Source organism: Sorex araneus, chromosome 2 (assembly GCF_027595985.1).
Source record: "Sorex araneus isolate mSorAra2 chromosome 2, mSorAra2.pri, whole genome shotgun sequence".
In the NCBI taxonomy this organism is placed as follows: Eukaryota; Metazoa; Chordata; class Mammalia; order Eulipotyphla; family Soricidae; genus Sorex; species Sorex araneus.
The window spans coordinates 358,885,931-358,903,358 of NC_073303.1; the positions used below are offsets into that span (position 1 = coordinate 358,885,931).

The window sequence follows — 17,428 nt, forward strand, 5'->3', positions numbered from 1 at the left end:
GTTAGCCTCACTTTCTCTGCCCGGGGCAGCGGCCTGCGGTGCTTGCACTCCAACGACTCCCCGAGTGGGGGGCGACCACTTTGGGTTTCCCGGAAGGCAGCGGCAAAACTCCGCGCCCAGGGCCGGCTCGCACCCGCGCCTCTGCGCCCCGCGCGCCCTCGCCTCGGGGGCGCCCGGGTCCTCCCCCACGTCCCCCGCCGACCTCGAGAGGGGGAAGTCGGCTTCGGGGGGGGGGGAAGCTTCGGCGGACCCCGCCACCTCGAGGGGGGTGGTGGGGTGGGCGGGAGGGGTGCAGAGCCCGAAGGATCTCCTCCTCTCCAGGCGGGAGTGCGGAGCGGCGTTTCAGGTGGGCTCCGGGGGGCTGGCGGCCGCGCGGCACGGGTAGGCTCCCCCACCCGGACTCGGAAAAAGCGGGCGCCGGGGGCCCCCCAACCCCAGGTGGGGCGCCCCGGGGCGGGGGCGGCGGCGGGGAGGAGCGGCGGCCGCAGCAGGTGGGGGCGCGGGCGGGGGCGGGGCGGGCGCGGGGCGGAGCCGCGGGGCCGGGCGGGCGCGGGAGGCGCGGCGGGCGGACCGGGCGGCCGCGGGAGCTGGCGGCGCGCGGGGCTGGGACCGGCCTGGCCGAGCGCGCGGGCGCCGGGGCCGCAGACAAAGGCGCCGCTCGCGCCCGGGCCGTGGCGCCCGGGGGCTCTGCCGCGGGTAAGTGGCGCCCCCCGGCACCCCCTCTCTCGCCCCCCGGGGGGTCCCGCGCGGGTCGGAGTTCCGCGGGCTAGGTGGGCTACCGACTTCCCCGCGCCCCCCTTCCCACCGCACCCCAACCACCTTCCCGAACTAGCGACTTTCCGAGCTGGGGGGTGGGGGGTGGGGATGGGGGGCCGCGCCGCCTCCCGCCTTGGGGCGCCCCGGGGTTCGCGGGGTCCCGGGGTCGCGGGCGAAGGTCGCGGCTGGGGTCCGGCTTGGGGAGAGTTGGGGGGCGGTGCGCGCCGGGAAGGACGCGAGCCTCATCCCGCGCCGGGAGGGGACCCCGGCCGACGGGGACGGTTCGAGGTGCAACGAGTTGAGGCTCGGATCTCGGGGGTGGGGTCTGCCCCAGCACCCCCCCCCCTGCCCCGGGGCATCTTCCCCTCGGGTCTCCCGAGCGTCTGGTTCAAGACCTGCCCCCACCCTCCTTCCCGCGCGCTCCCCAGGCCCCCGCCTCTGCCCCGCGGGTGCCCTCAAGGCGGTGACTCGGGGCTCCGCTCCCCCCCCCGCCCTTACTCCCCCAAGCCCCCCCCCCACCCAGCCCGGGCTGGCGATTCTGAGCCGGGTCTGGTGGGGACGAGCGGGCCGAGGGTCGGGTTTGACAGCCGTGCGCGGGGGGCCGGCTCCCCGCCGATCCCTTTTTTGGGGGGGCCGCCGGGGTTCGGAGCAGCGGTCGGAAGGCGGCTTGGCTTTTGCTTTTGTTCTGCGCGCTACTCTCGGCGGCGGGGAGGCCGGGTGGGCGGATGCCGGGGGAGGCGCCGGGGCCGCGGCTCCAGGTGCGCCCCCTACCCCGCCCCGCCCCCAGGCGGCCGTGGGAGACGGCGGCCGCTCCTGGACCCCGGCCGGTGGGCGCGAGCCCCGGCCCGCAGCGGGGGTGCGCGGCGCCCCAGAGAGCCGGTGTGCGGGGCCCGGGCGCGCGCTGTCACGCGCCTCCCCGGCACTCTCGGAAGCGCATTTCCATTCATGGATCTGCGCCTGGGCTTTGATGAATGTCATCTCCGCCTGGGCGCTTGGAGGAGACTGTCTGTGTGTGCTGGTCTTGCGAGCCGCGTTTCCCGGGAGGGCGGGGGTGGGGGGCTCCTGCGCTGGGCAAAGCGGCTTGCGGCCAGCACCCCCAGACCGAAGACGCTTGCTTTATTGAGCACCTACTATGCGCAGTGGCGATGCGTTAGAAACTTTTCGAGTTCATAAATCATTGTCGCGCACCGAGGGCGTGCAAAGCTGATCTGCCCGCACCTTGGTTTCGAAGATACTTGTTAAGTATGTTTAAGGTCAAAGCTGTGCTATATGACTCATGTTAGCGTGTGTTCACCACACACCGACGCGTGGCCCCTGAGGGTGGACCCTTTTGGGGGAGATACGGAAGAGAGAACTTGGGACCCCTGAGTGTGTGTGTGGGGGAGGGGGTATCTTCAGTCTTCATTTCCTTTGATAACCTGCTCTCCATCCTTTCTGGCCTGCTGGCAGTGTAGGAAAGAGTCTGCTTTCCCACCAGGCTGTGTGGTCCCCTGTGACCTCCCAGGTTACTCCCAGGGGACCACAGCTGAGAACAGAATACATGGGGGCTGGGTCGGGGCGGGGTGGGGGGTTGATGTCACAGCGTTAGACTAGGGGGCAGGCCTGTCGGATGGGGGAGGAGGGGTGTGTGGGGCCGCTGGAGGAGAGGAACCAGGTGAGAAGGGGACCAGGCTGAGCAACACGGGTCTAACTGTCCCTGGAGGGTCAGACGGGAACTCGGCAGAATGATGAAAAACCCTCCAGTTTCCTTACCCTGCAAAGAGGGAAGGCAGCTCCGTCATCCGGAGCACAGCGCTCTTGACTGAGAACCTGGTCTTCAGTAGGATGCTTGTGGGGTCGGGTTGTGGATCTGGGATAGGATGGGGGGGGCGGGTCACTGGGACAGTGGCACACAGAAACAGATGTTCTGGTGGAGAGTGTGGTGCTGGGCAGTTTTTCTGCAGAAAACCCTACCACTAACAGTTTTATAAACCACGGTGCCTAAAATAAATTAAAATTAAGAAACATTTACAAAGGAGTGCATGGCTCTTACAGCAGAGCTCAAGAGCGGTGGTGTCCGCAGACCCTGGGGCGGGAAGGAGCTGTCAGATCCTTCCCCTGGTTGCCCCCTATGGGGAATGATATCAGGGTCCCTCCTGCTAAAGGTTTGGTGAATCTATTACTCTTGAGATTTGAACCCGGGTCGGCCTCGTGCAAGGCAAATGCCCTACCCGCTGTGCTATCGCTCCAGACCCTAGCACAGTGGTAGGGCGTTCGCCTTTCACGCGGCCGACCCGAGTTTGATTCCTCCGCCCCTCTCGGAGAGCCCAGCAAGCTACCGAGAGTATTGAGCCTGAGAGGCAGAGCCTGGCAAGCTACCCGTGCGTATTGGATATGCCAAAAACAGTAACAATAAGTCTCTCAATGAGAGACGTTACTGGTGCCCACTCGAACAAATCTATGAGCAACGGGATGACAGACAGACTTATTACTCTTGGGATAATTATCTTGGGATCCCGGTACAGAGGGAATATCCAGATTGGCCAGAAAACAGTGTTCTTCAGTCCATCGGCAAATATTCAAGCGCTTATAATATTACATATAGCTGTGATGGGCAAATAGTCTGAGGAGCTGTCTTTGTCGGAGGGGAGGTGGCAGAGTTCTCAAGGTAGATTGTGGACAGCGTGCATGAACGGCATGAGCCCCTTCCTCCTAGGATTTAATGTCAGGAAGAGCAATTATGGTGGGAGGTAGGGGGGCTCTCCTTTATCCCAGAGGAAGAACTTGATCTCTGCTTGCCTATTTGTCTTTTACCTTGGCCTCTAGCAATCCCTGTGCTCTCCTAGCTTCTTGCTACAATGCTTCTTTTCTTAAGTGGTTTCTGAGCTGCCTTGAATTTTTTTTTTCTGCATTAGATTGTGTGAACTTGAAAGACCCCTTACATCTTTTCTGGAAGTAGGCCAGAAAGATTTACAAAGGATGCATGGCAGATACGCAGGAATCTACATGCTGAATACCCAGTAGGAAGAAGGAGAGGGAAGAAAACCCAGCAGATTCCTGAAAATCAGGACTGGTGGGAGGAAACCCACTGACCTCAGGAGAGGGAGCAAGGCCTCACCCTGAGAAGCCTCCCCTCCCCCCCTCCCCCAAGCCCCCCCAATCTAGAGAAATTGTGTTGAAGTGAAGGTGTGAGGAGAACAAACCCTCTTTAGAGAACTTCAGGAATTTGATAGCTGGTCACTGGAGTAGTTTCCCTTCATTCAGCAGAGCGTCACTGTGGAGCATTTGACTGTGCCCATGGCCCTGATGTGTGTGTGTGTGTGTGTGTGTGTGTGTGTGTGTGTGTGTGTGTGTGGGAGGGGCACACCCAGCACAGTTTGGGGGTCACTGTGAGTCCCCAGCTGGTGAGAACCGAGAACCCTGTCCCCTTGCAGCTTCAGGACTGCACTGAGTTCTTTTCTTTTCTGTTTTTTTTTTTTTTTTTTTTTTGCTTTTTGGGTCACACCCGGTGATGCACAGGGGATACTCCTGGCTCTACACTCAGGAATTACTCCTGGCGGTGCTCAGGGGACCATATGGGATACTGGGATTCGAACTCTGGTCGGCTGCGTGCAAGGCAAACACCCTACCCGCTGTGCTATCGCTCCAGCCCCTGGGTTCTTTTCTTTAGGACACTCTGGGGGGGTTTCCACCTGCTCTGAACTTGGTCGCTGTCTTCTCCACAGGGGAGAATGTGACTTTCCCCCTCTCTGTCCCCAGCCTGCCCCAGTTCAGGTGCCCGCTCCCTAGAGCAGATGGCATCTATTTCAGTCCTCCGTTCGACCCCTTTCTTCCTCCTGCCCCTACCTCTCCCCGACTCATGGCGGCTCCACTGTGTGATGCTGTGGAGTGGGCCGGGGGCAGGGGGAGGGGGCTTTGTCTTCCTCCTTTTCTCGTGGGTCTGAGAGTAGGCTCGCTGTTCTCTCTGGCAGGGGTCTTTGTCCTTTAAGCCTTGTTTTGGATCGGAAGTCTCTGTCCCCCACGAGAGGATTTCAACACCGGCATTGGAGGAACTTGGACAGGCAAAGAGCCTTTCCTGGTAAGATTACGCCACCACCACCCCGAGAAGCCGTGCGCAAAGGTCCTTTCGGGCCCCCCCATGCACGAAAGCTTTCATGGGAATGTGCTGGTGTTGTAAGCCAGTGGTCGGCCTGGCCTTCACGCGCTCCTCTGAGGTTGAAAGCCTAATCATTTGCGAGGCCTTGGGTTCAATCCCGGCGTGAATCATCTTCCAGCAGGACGCCTTACTTCTTCACTTACAACATGCCGGTTATTGGAAGGCGGGGAGGCTCGTCAGCTGGTGGTGGGCTGGATGAGTCTTTGTCATGGGTGGGGGAAGGCCCGACCTGTGCACTGTGGGATGTTTATCAGCTTTTTTGGTTTATCAGCATCTCACCCTTCATGCCGCACTTTTGGCATAAGTGTAATCCATTAGGGACTGGAGCAATAGCACAGCGGGTAGGGCGTTTGCCTTGCACGTGGCTGACCCGGGTTCGATTCCTCCATCCCTCTCAGAGAGCCTGGCAAGCTACCGAGAGTATCCTGCCCACATGGCAGAGCCTGGCAAGCTCCCTGTGGCGTATTCGATATGCCAAAAACAGTAACAATAAGTTTCACAATGGAGACGTTACTGGTGCCCGCTCAAGCAAATTGATGAACAACGGGATGACAGTAATCCATTAGAATTGATGATTGGTTCCATCAGAATCGGATGATCTGGAGATGAGACCAGTCACCCGACTCTGCCTCCACTCTCTGGTATCCGGGAGGATGGAATGGTGTCTTGACAATCTGGTGATAAAGGAAACAGGCAAACCTGTGACTCCTAGCTCGGCATTGTGACCGTGCCAAGCCTCTCGACTCCTTTCAGAGTCAATTTTCCATGTGTAAATGGGGCAAGACCAGTTGGTCATTGATTCGCAAGACCCCTTGCAGGCATAACCTTTGTAATTTGTTAGAGATTTGACCCCAAATCTCCAAATCAGTCTTTTAAAAATTTGCTTTTTTGGGGGAGGTGTGGGGTGGGAGGGAGGGTGCCACCCCTGGTGGTGTTTAGGGGGCTTATTTCCGGCTCTGTGCTTAGGGATCACTCACTCCTGACAGGGCTTGGGGACCGTATGTGATGCTGGGGATCAAATTCAGGTTGACTACCTGTAAGGCTGTATTACCTGCTGTATTACCTTACCTGCTGTATTACCTCTTAGCTGTTCAAACAGTGCTTGACTCTTGAAAAGAGTTAAAGGTAAGACCAAAATCTTCAAGTGCTACAGAAAACTAGTGATTTAAAAGAATCCTGGGGCCAGGAGATAGTACAGCAAGAAAGAAGATGCTTGCTTTGCACGCAGATGACCTGGGATTGGTCCCTGGCACCCCATATGATCCCACCAGGAGGTGAGCACAGGTGCATAGTCCCCAACCAAATCAAATGAACAAACAAAAACTCCTTGACACGCCATTGAGAGCCCCTTGTAGAGAGCCTACTTCTTGGAGTGGGTCTAGCTGTTTGGGGTCCCACCTTTGAGCATGAAGGGGCTCACCAGTTTTAACCAAGGGGGTGCAGCTGCCCCCAGACCCTACAAAGCTGTCAAAGTGCTCTTCAGCTTTCTGGAATCCTCTTATATATTTGTTCGTGGTTGGTTGGTTTTGGTTTGGGGGGCATAGAAAGATTTTGGAGCTCAGAAGTTGCACCTGACTCTGCTCAGGTATTGCTTCCAGCAGTGTTTGGGGCTACACGGAGCTGGGATTGCACCTGGCTCCTGCAAGCGAAGTGTGTCAGCCTATTCAGCCGCTCTCTGACCTGACTTACTCCTTCACAACCGACAGGTCCCCACGCCTGGTGAGCCCTCGAAAGCCCAGGCCTCAGCCCTGGTCTCCTTCTAGGTCTCAAGCTTGAAGCTCCGTCCTACTAGCTCTCTGGTGCGTGGAGGAAGAATGAAAGACTCTCTCCAGCAGGCCCCTTCCCTGTGTTAATGGGAAGGTTGCTTCAAATATAGCCATGGGGCTGGAGCGATAGCACAGCGGGTAGGGCATTTGCCTTGCACGCGGCCGACCTGGGCTCGATTCCCAGCATCCCATAGGGTCCTCTGAGTACCGCCAGGGGTGATTCCTGAGTGCAGAGCCAGGAGTAACCCCTCTGCATTGCTAGGTGTGACCCATAAAACCAAAAAAACCAAAAACCAAAAACCAAACAACAACAACAACACAAAAACAAATATAGCGATGTCTTGGTGGGGGATGTGACTTCAAATAAATAAGCAAATGAAATGCCAGATGCTGTTTGCCTGTGCCCGGCTAGAGGAGTTTCTCTGTTCACTCCCAGTCTGTCATCCGGGCCACAACCAGAAAGCAGAAGTTGGGGACAAATATGTTTTCTGAAACTAGACAGACACAATCCACGGAGATCAGTTTCCCGGTGGAAGAGAGACTAATCTTTCGACTTTTCCTAATAAGGCAGATGTCTGGTAGAGAATCCATATACAGGAGTGATGTGGGGATAAAGGACCCCCCTTATCACCCGTGCCCCTCTGGGATCTTCTTCCCAGCTGAACTCTCCTGCAGAAAGATGGCTGTACAGGACCAAGGAGAGGGGTACAGGGGGAAGAGGCCATCCAACCAGTGTTAGGAATTCTTGCAGAGTGGACCAGGTTTTATGTATACATTTGTTTATTTTATTGAGTCACAGTAAGGTACACAGTTACAAAGTTGTTCGTGAAGGGTTTTATTGTATTTTTGTTGCTGTTGTTTTTTGAGTCACACCTGGTGATGCTCCCTCACACCTGCCTCTGCACTCAGGAGTTACTCTTGGTGGTGCTTGGGGGAACTTATGCGATGCCAAGGATTAAACCTGGGTTGGCTGCATGCAAGGCCAACACCATACCCGCTGTACTATCATTCCAGCCCCCCCTGATTGGGTTTTAGTCCTACAGTGTTCCACCAACACCTATGCCTTCACCAGCACTGCACATTTCCCACGGGCGGTGTACCCAGTTTCTCTCCGCCCCCTCCCCCACCCTGCCTCTGTGACTATGTTTTAGCTAGTAAGAGTTTCCCCCATTCTCCCTGAGTACCTGACGGTTCCTGACCTGCAGCCAAATGTCTTTCCCTGACCTTGACCCCTCACCCCCCCACCCGCTCCCAGTCTTCCAGTTTTCAAGAAGCCAGAGAAATAGACAACAGCAAAACTGTGCATGCTGAGTTTGAGGGGCTTGAACAAATGGGAACCCCCTGCTCTGCCACCTCCCCGGAGTCACTTTCACTCTTTGGAGGTCACACTCTTATTCTACCTGGTAGCTTTCTCCTTGGAGATCTCAGAACTGTTTCTTTAGGAAATTGCTTACTGCCCCAGGATTCACAGGTCCACTGGCTCGATTCCAGCTTGTAGCTCTCAGGTAAAGGGCAGAAAGGTGTGGACAGCAAGGATCTGACCCTGGAGAGGCTTATTGAGAAGGGTCTCTTCACTAGCCTCTGGACTTCCTTCCTTCCTTCCTTCCTTCCTTCCTTCCTTCCTTCCTTCCTTCCTTCCTTCCTTCCTTCCTTCCTTCCTTCCTTCCTTCCTTCCTCCCTCCCTCCCTCCCTCCCTCCCTCCCTCCCTCCCTCCCTCCCTCCCTCCCTCCCTCCCTCTCTCCCTCCCTCCCTCCCTCCCTTCCTTCCTTCCTTCCTTCCTTCCTTCCTTCCTTCCTTCCTTCCTTCCTTCCTTCCTTCCTTCCTTCCTTCCTCCCTCCCTCCCTCCCTCCCTCCCTCCCTCCCTCCCTCCCTCCCTCCCTTCCTTCCTTCCTTCAATTTTGGGCCATACCTGCTGGTGCTCAAGGCTGACTACTTGCTGTGTGCTCAGGGATTAGTCGTGGTAGTGCTTGGGGATCAATGCAGGTCACTGCATATAAGGCCAGTGTCCTACCCACTGCACGCGCTCTCAGGACCTGGAGATCATTTCATACCTGGGAATCTTGTACATCTCATGATGACTCATCCAGTTTATTTTCACATGTGTGTGTGTGTGTGTGTGTGTGTGTGAGGGGGTGCTGGGGATCAACTAGGCCCTTATATGCACAAGACCCATGCTCTACTGTTGAACTACATTCCTAGCTCCTAGTTTATTTTGAATTGTACAATTTTTCACCTGTAGGTAAGACTATATATAACTTAGTTCACTGATTTCTATAAATAGAAATTTTCCAGTTTGATTTTAATAACTGCCCTTAAAGGAACAGACCTATCATTCCATTCCCAGGTAGTCCTGGATTGTGACCCATACCTTTGCAAGAAGTAATTAGAGGCTTAATTCATTTTGAAGAAGAAAATTTTCTGTTCACCTAGAAAATATGCTCTTACATGATTGTTTTGGAGGCAGAATTGCTAGAAAGCTCGACCAATCATAAGGATTTAGAAGTCATGACACCTGAATATGCTTCAGTCTGCAATGAAGTAAATTAATTCCTCCAGCACAGTTCACTTAGGTTCAAGCCAGAAGTTTTTTATTTATCAGCAACCTAGGTTTTCAAATGAATTTTCTAAAGAGAGATAGTTATTTTGAGATCAAGGCCATTTTCTAATGGTCTTTTCTCCTTCCTTCCTTCCTTCCTTCCTTCCTTCCTTCCTTCCTTCCTTCCTTCCTTCCTTCCTTCCTTCCTTCCTTCCTTCCTTCCTTCCTTCCTTCCTTCCTTCCTCCCTCCCTTCCCCCCTCCCTTCCAATTCTCCCTTCCTTCCTTCCTTCCTTCCTTCCTTCCTTCCTTCCTTCCTTCCTTCCTTCCTTCCTTCCTTCCTTCCTTCCTTCCTTCCTTCCTTCCTTCCCTCCTCCTCCCTCCCCCTCCCTCCCTCCCTCCCTCCCTCCCTCCCTCCTTCCTTCCTTCCTTCCTTCCTTCCTTCCTTCCTTCCTTCCTTCCTTCCTTCCTTCCTTCCTTCTCTTCCTCTTCTTCCTCCCTGCATCCTTTCTTCCCTCCTTTTCCCTTCCCTTTGAGCTGGGGATTGAACCCAGGCCTTAGGCATTCTGTAAGGCATGTACTTTACCACCGAGTCACATCCCTGACCTTATTTTTCTATATTTTTATTGTCAAATTCTGCGATGAATTTGAATGTAGGTTCTTTCCAGCCCTTTTGAGACCATCTTATTTGCTGATAGAGAAGAGATGCTGCAATGTCAGGGGCCTGTGTGGGAGGGCAGGGAGTTCAGACCCTGTTCATGCTGCGCATTCCCGCACTTGACATATGGATTCGCGCTTCACCTCATGAGGCCTTCTACCAAGTCTGCTGAGCTTTTTAGGCGCTCGGGACAGAAAGGACTACAGCTCTTTCAAGGGATTAAGAAACGAGGGAAGGAGACTTTCTGGAAAGAAACCTCACATCTGAAAAGGTCTTATGTGTAAGGGGACTGCTGGGAGTTGCTTGGGAAGAAGAGGTGAGCTTAAGTAACAGTAGAGCAGCTGTAGGGAACCTGGGAAGAGGTGGTTAGCATAGGTTAAGAGTAGAGTAACTAGGCGCATATGCTGCCTGAGCCCATGTGCTGCCTGTGCCCACGTGGCCGAGCACATGTGGTACCCAAGCACATGTGTCGCCCGCATCTCCCCCCTTGAGATGTGTACTTTCATGCTTTGTGTCCAGTGCTAGGATGTGTGTAGAACTCTCTCCACCCTTGGAGAAGCCCGCATTCTCTCTTGAGCACATTATTCTTACTATTCTCTCTCCCACTTATCCCTTCCTCCTTCCCTCAGAAACCTCTAAATAAATAAAATCTGTTTACTTAAAAAAAAAAAGAGTAGAGTAACTAGAGTGAATGAGTTTGAGATTTCTGCATAGGCAGTGAGGAAATGACAAATGTCTCAACCTCTTGTTAGAGAATTCCAATACCCAACATTGAGGACTGCGGAGGACTTTAGCAGTTCACCTGTCTTATCTGAAATAAGACCAGTCAAATCTACCAGCAAAATGCTCAGAAAGAACTTTAGGCTATACATATTGAAGAGAGGGACTGGTAATTTTTTTTTGGGGGGGGGAGTCTTTTTGAGGAGGTGGTGTTACACCTGGCATTGCTCAGGGGTTGCTCCTGGCTGTTGTAAGGCTAATGCCCTCTTTGCTGTACTATTGCTCTGATCCCCAATATATTTTTTGAAAAATTATTTTTTGTTTTTATAACCACTGAGAATTCATGTTTGCTAAATCCTTCTGGGCATCTTTTGGCCTAAATAACTGTGATTCTAGATTTTACCATTCTTTTGAGTTGGATGGAGGATAACAACAAATGGAAGACTTAAGTCCTTATGAATTTTGTTGAGCTCCAGGTGAAGCATCAGAGGGAACAAGACTTCAGTCTGAAAATGCTCTGAGTTTACATAAGTATTTTAGTTTAATGTTTAAAGTCACATCTTTAAATTTTTGTGCATGCTTTTATTCTCCACAAGTTTTTCCTCCAGGGGTTGGAAAGTCAGGACAGGGAGTAAGGCATGTACCTTGAACGCTGTTGACCCTGGTTCAATCCCTGGCACCTCATATCCTCTCCCAGACCCTACCAGGAGTGATCCCTGAGTGCAGAACCAGGTGTGAGGTCACTTCTCTCCTACAACAAGAAGTTATTCAGTGATTTTTAATCCTGACCCTGACCATTTTGGGGCAGTCTCTGAAAGTGAACCAGAAATGTACTTAATGGAGCAAGAGGAGTCTTCTCTCAGTTATCCAAAATAGATCCTCGTAAGAAAAGATCTATCCATCATTCCTTTAGCGGCTGTCTTTCCTCTTACTTACCCAACAAATAATACAGAGTTTGGCTCTATACATCTGAATCCAAGATTTGGCTTCCATCATCTCCTAAAAATCCTTCTTGATTTTCATTCCCCAAACCTTTCCTATTGGTAAGAAATAATAAGTGCGTTGTTATTGAATTATCCCCATTAAGAGAAACATCAGATTTCGGTAATCTAAAACTATGTTGCCTAAAACAGGGATTATTTGAAAGAAGATCTTTCCTGTCTAGTAATAGATACCTGGGGATGAAGACCTCCAGCTGCAGAGACGGGGCATGAACAGCTAATCTGCGTATGCAGTTTTGATTAGAGGATTATCATGAGGTTTTTCTAGGACACATTGTTCGTGTTGATAAAGCAAGAGGGTTGAAATGAGGTGAAGACTCCTAAAAATGTTGTACCTTTTTATTCTATTTGATTTTTTAAATTAGCACATAATTTAATAAGCAAATAGAGGATAAATTCAGAAGGTAGGAAAAACAAAGCCACTATGTATGCAAGCCACTTACTTCTGATCCCAACCCACAGGCTCCTTCCCCAGCGAGAATTCTGGTTTTTGTCAGCATCGGTAGGATTTATGTTCCATCGATGTCATGTATCTCCTCCATTGGTCTGTGTCACACATTTTAGAATGTCCCTTTTTCTAATGTCCTTTTGAGATTCTGGTGACACAAGCCAGTATGTTGGGTCAGGAGTATATAATTGCTTTCTACAGAGAGGAAAAGTTCAGCATGGCGGAGATGGATGACTTGTGTGAAATGACACAGCCACTTCCTGGTAAGTCTAGAACTAGAAGTCGAGGTCAATGTGTTTCTTTACTCCTAAATTTCACTATTTATCCAGGACGTTTTTTTTTTTTTAATTCTGGGTCACACCTGTTAGTGCTCATGACTTTCTCTTGGCTTTGTACTCAGGGGTCACCCTGGTGAAATTCGGGGACCACATAGGATGCCAAGGATCGAACCTGGGTCAGCTGTATGCAAGGCCAAAATCATACCCACTGTACTATTGCTCCAGCCCATCGGACGTTATTTTTAATTTTTAAAAAATTTTTTGCCTTTTAGGTCACACCCAGTGATGCACAGGGGTTCCTCCTGGCTCTGCACTCAGGAATTACCCCTGGCGGTGCTCAGGGGACCATATGGGATGCTGGGAATCGAATTCGGGTCGGCCTCGTGTAAGGCAAACGCCCTACCGGCTGTACTATCACTCCAGCCCTCCCATAGGACGTTGTTTTTAATGCACTCCAACTGTCTTTTCTTTGACTTCTGGCCCTAGCACTCTTCTGTCTAACTCCGGTTAGATGTCAATATTCCTCCTTCACGTTCTCCACAAAGGCTGTTTCTCTTCCTTTCATAGTTTTACTGTGCCTAGTCTATTATGATGTATATATTAGCTACTGAATCTTTATTTTATGGAATTGGATGCGCAAGATACTCTCTCCTCAATAATTATCCATTTGTAGGAAAACAAAGTAATAAATGTAGCCGTTTCCACAAGACTCATGTCATTGTCCTCAGGAGAATGAGAACCGTGTGATGCCGGAGCTGCAGGAAAATTATTTTAAAAGGTTTTTATGCTGCATTTTAACCAAGAAACCTGACGTGATGGGAGATATAGTGCAGCAGGTAGGGTGCTTGCCTTGAATGCGGCTGACCTGGGCTCAATCCCTGGCACCCCAAATGGTCCCCTAAACCTGTCAGGAGTGATTGATCCCTTTAGATCCAGGAGTGAGCCAGGAGTACTGCCAAGTTTGGTCCCCCACAAAGAAACAGGAAACCCCACCAGAAAACAAGGAACTGGAAAATCGAATCACTTGCTGATGACTCCGGGAATTTGAGGTGACCCCAAATAAAGCCCCTTTCCCCTAACTTCCCACTGCTTCTGTGGTGATCACCACAGAGAATAGGTTTATGGTCAGCAGGCACTTAGATGAAAGGTTGGTCAATGCTGGCCAAGAAATAGGTCACACTAATTAATTAAACCTGTGATGAGGTTTAATTGTCTGACCCCAAGAAAAGAGCCTTGAGCTTCCCCACTCCCATGCTTTAGTCAGCAATTCTGCAGAGGGACCCTCTTGAGAGCAGATTTTCCATGCGAACATGAGCACTTCCAGCAGGAATCCTGTCCATGAGAAGTCACCTCACTGTGTTTGCCCTGGAGTCAGATCACCGTCACTTGTGGGGCTGGTCAAGGGCATAGCATCAAAGTCTGAGGAATTCCTAGAGCTTTCTCTCTTGCCCGCAGAGTTCTTAAAATGACAGCGAACGTAGGCCTGATGGGTAAGCCAGCCAGCCCTCTGCTCCTCCATCATACAGAGAGTGGGGATCACCAGTGCATTCCGGTTTTCAAGTGGCTGAGAAAAGAGAAGTGGAAAGATTTGTAGGGACTGGGAGGGGGACTCTGAAACCACGCTAAGGAGAGACAGTGAAGGAAATTCCAGAGAGGGAGACAGTAGCAGAAGGATGAGGACAGTGTTAGCCCGAGGCCAGGCTGCACCAGCAAGGAGGTTGAATGCCACTCAGGAAATATGCACCTTTTGTGCCAAGCCCGGTTGGATTTGCACGGTCCCAGGAGGCGCTCGGTCCACAAGGCAGAGTTGTAAACAACATTGGGATAATGGATGCTCTGAAAAATTCGATTTGGTCCACAGATACTTAATGTCGCTGCTGTGGGAGACTTTCAGGGAGAATAGCTCAAGACAGCCTTGGGCTGGTGGTCTGTGCTGAAATTTCCCCTGGTGTCTGCTCACTGCTCTCTGGGCCTAGCTCCCACACCAGGGCTCAGGGCAGATTAGTTTGGGTATGGCCTGAATTAGGAATTTAAAGAAAGATTGTGCTAAAAAGACATTTGTGGAGTATAGGATAGCATCACATGAGGCTGACACCCAAGGACAGTAGATACAAGGGCCAGGAGGATTGCCCCATAGCTGGAAGACTGCTTCATGAGCGGAGGGGAGAAGGCAGGTGGAATAGAGAAGGGATCACTAAGGAAATGATGGCTGGAGGAACCAGTCGGGATGGGAGATGCATGCCGAAAGTAGATAATGGATCAAACATGATGACCTCTCAGTGTCTGTGTTGCAAGCCATAATGCCCAAAAGTAGAGAGAGAGTATGGGGAATATTGTCTGCCATGGAGGCAGAGGGAGGGTGGGAAAGGGGGCGGAGTATACCAGGGATATTGGTGGTAGGGAATGTGCACTGGTGGAGGGATGGATGTTTGATCATTATGTGATTGTAACCCAAACATGGAAGCTTGTAACTATCTCACGGTGATTCAATAAAATTTAAAAAAATAAAAAAGAAAGAAAGATAGTGCTAAGAAGAAGGCAGGTTTGAAAATCAAGGCCCTAAAAGTGGTTCTCAACCTTGGCTGTGGGACAATCATCTGGAGACTGTGTGTGTGCGCATGTGTGTGTGTGCACGTGTGCGCGTGTGTGTGTCTGAATGCACATAAAGCTAATGACATGCATACATACATCTGTAACACTGAAGATAACACTGAAGAAGTCTTATACATATCCAAGTGCCAGCCTAGATTTGGATTTATATGGTTTGGGGTGGGATGCGGACATCAGTACTGTTTAACGATGTTGATACCCTGAGTTGGCTGCATGTTGGAATAGCACAGGGGATTTAAAAAATACTGATCCCTGGGTCCCACTTGAGGGATTCTGGTGTAATTGGTCTGGGGTCTGGCTTGAGCATTAAAGTGTTTTTGCAATACTTCTCCTGTGGCTCTCGAAATTAAGTTAGGGTTGAGGTCCACTGGTTCGGTGAGACACTTGCTTTATGTATCTATGTAGTAGATTTTATTTTCTTTTTTTGGGTCACACCCAGCGATACACAGGGGCCACTCCTAGCTTTGCACTCAGGAATTACTCCTGGCGGTGCTTGGGGGACCATATGGGATGCCGGGGATCGAACTTGGGTCGGCCACATGCAAGGCAAACGCCCTACCCACTGTGCTATCACTCTGGCCCCCTGTAGTAGATTTTCAATAGAGTAGATAAGAAGGAAACCATAATGGAGAGAAGGATTGATAGGAAAGATCAGTGCTACAAAGCTCCCCTTTTCCAAGTGTCCAGCGTTCTTTGGACACTTCTGTGGCACTGACCACGTCACACCGTGACTTGGGGATGGGCTGTCACCACCCTCATCACCCCAGCTTATTCCCAGGCTGAGCTCCCTCCAGCTCACCGCCAGCTAAAATATTCTTAGTCCTTCATACCACTGCGTCTGCCTGGACCGGAAAAGCAGCCTTTCCTGCCACCCGTTGCGCATTCACCACTGTTCTTTGGAGAAAAGTCGGGGGCGGTGGGCTTCTGTGGGGGGCCGGGCTCTCGGCCTTGGCGTTAGCCTGATGTGACCTCCTGGAGCTGCTGTATGCCCAGAGCGTGCTCAGAGCTCCCGGAGCCCCAGCCCACATGTTGCCTGGTTCCCTCTGCCCCCTGATCTAGGGAGTACAGGGGGGAACGTCCTTCCACCCCTGGTCCGTAAGTGCAGCTGCCCGCTGGGCACAACCCATGGCACCGTTCCTTATGGTCTCGGAGGCTCCTGGCAGGCTTTGCACGCTTGACGGCGTCAGAGTCCCCGGAGACTCGTTAAGCTCCAGCTTGTCGGGCAACCCCCAGAGTTTCTGATGCTGCAGGATGGGGCTGAGGCCCAGGCGCTGGAGCGTCGTCTGTTACTTTCCGGGGTGATGCTGAGACCACAGCCCCTGCCTGTCCTTTGAGAGCCTCTGCTCAGGGGAGAAGGACATGGTGGCATCAGGGTGTCGAGGGAAAGGGTTGCTATGTCTTTGCTGCAAATCGACCTGATGGGCACCCGATTGGTCAGGAATTGAACCGATCTCTCAGCCAGCTCTGAGACTCACAGTTGATTTTTTTAAAAAATATGTAACATGAACAGGAAAGAAGTTTGTTTGTTTTGGGGGTCACATTTGGTGATGCTCAGGGGTTTCGCCTGGGTCCGTACTCAGGAATCACTTCTGGTGGGCTCGGGGACCATGTGGGATGCCGGGAATCAAACCTGAGTTGGCCACATGCAGCACAAGTGCCCTACCCACTCTATTGTCGCTCTGGCCCAGATAGTATAGAGGTGGCGGCACTTGCCTTGCATATGGGGGACCCGGGTTCAATCCTGAGTATGGTATATGCTCTCCCCGGAGCGAGTTCTGAGTACAGAGCAAAGAGTAAGCACTGAGTACTTCCAGTATGGCTCCCAAACAAACAAAACCCTGCCCCCCAAATGGAACACCCACAGCACGTTAGGTGGTGCACCATCTTCATTTCTCTAAGGCCAAGCATAAACTGGGTGTGGAGTGGGGAGGTCTCAAACCCACATGGGGTTGCCAACTGATTGTGGCATCACTGAAAGTTTATCCACAGTAAAGTGTTTTTTAACATGCAATCACCTAAAAATTAATTGAAAATCAGCTATGTCACAAGTCCAAGGTGTTTCTGCTGGTGCTGTATGTCTCAGGTGGGAATTGATGAGGCCCTAGTCAGGACTGAGAGTAGAGCACAGGGGATAAGGCATGTGCTCTCTGCATGCAGCCCACCCCGGTCTGATCCTCAAGACCACATAGACCCTGGACACCACAGGGAGTATGCCCCGAGCACAGCTGGGTGTGGCCCCCAAACAAAACAAATAAACAAATGAAAACAAAAAAAGAGGGCCTGGTCAGAGGCTAAGGATAATGTAGTCAGTGTGTGAGGCTGCTAGTCTGGTGTGTAGGTGGTGGACATACACACACATACACACAGACACATGCATGCACACAGACACACAGACATGCACACACACACATACAGACAAGCACACACAAAGACACAGACACACACAGACATGCACACATACACCCATACACACGCATGCATGTGCTCATGAGCACACACACATACACACACAGACACAGACA

At 52.0% G+C, this 17,428-nt stretch overlaps 1 protein-coding gene across 9 annotated transcripts in view; it reads left to right on the plus strand.

Annotated features, from left to right (window-relative positions):
* The first annotated feature begins 326 nt into the window (after window positions 1-326).
* Window positions 327-17,428, plus strand: part of MAPK4 (mitogen-activated protein kinase 4) — a 148,158-nt gene continuing 131,056 nt past the window's right edge. For 4 of the 9 annotated variants that reach the window (XM_055125351.1, XM_055125347.1, XM_055125354.1 and 1 more), the window contains exon 1: window positions 560-696. The gene's annotated coding sequence lies outside the window, so the exon portion shown is untranslated. Of the gene's footprint in view, window positions 382-559; window positions 697-4,706; window positions 4,814-17,428 lie in introns of those variants that run through there. The other 5 variants (XM_055125349.1, XM_055125350.1, XM_055125353.1 and 2 more) reach the window with 4 other exon arrangements.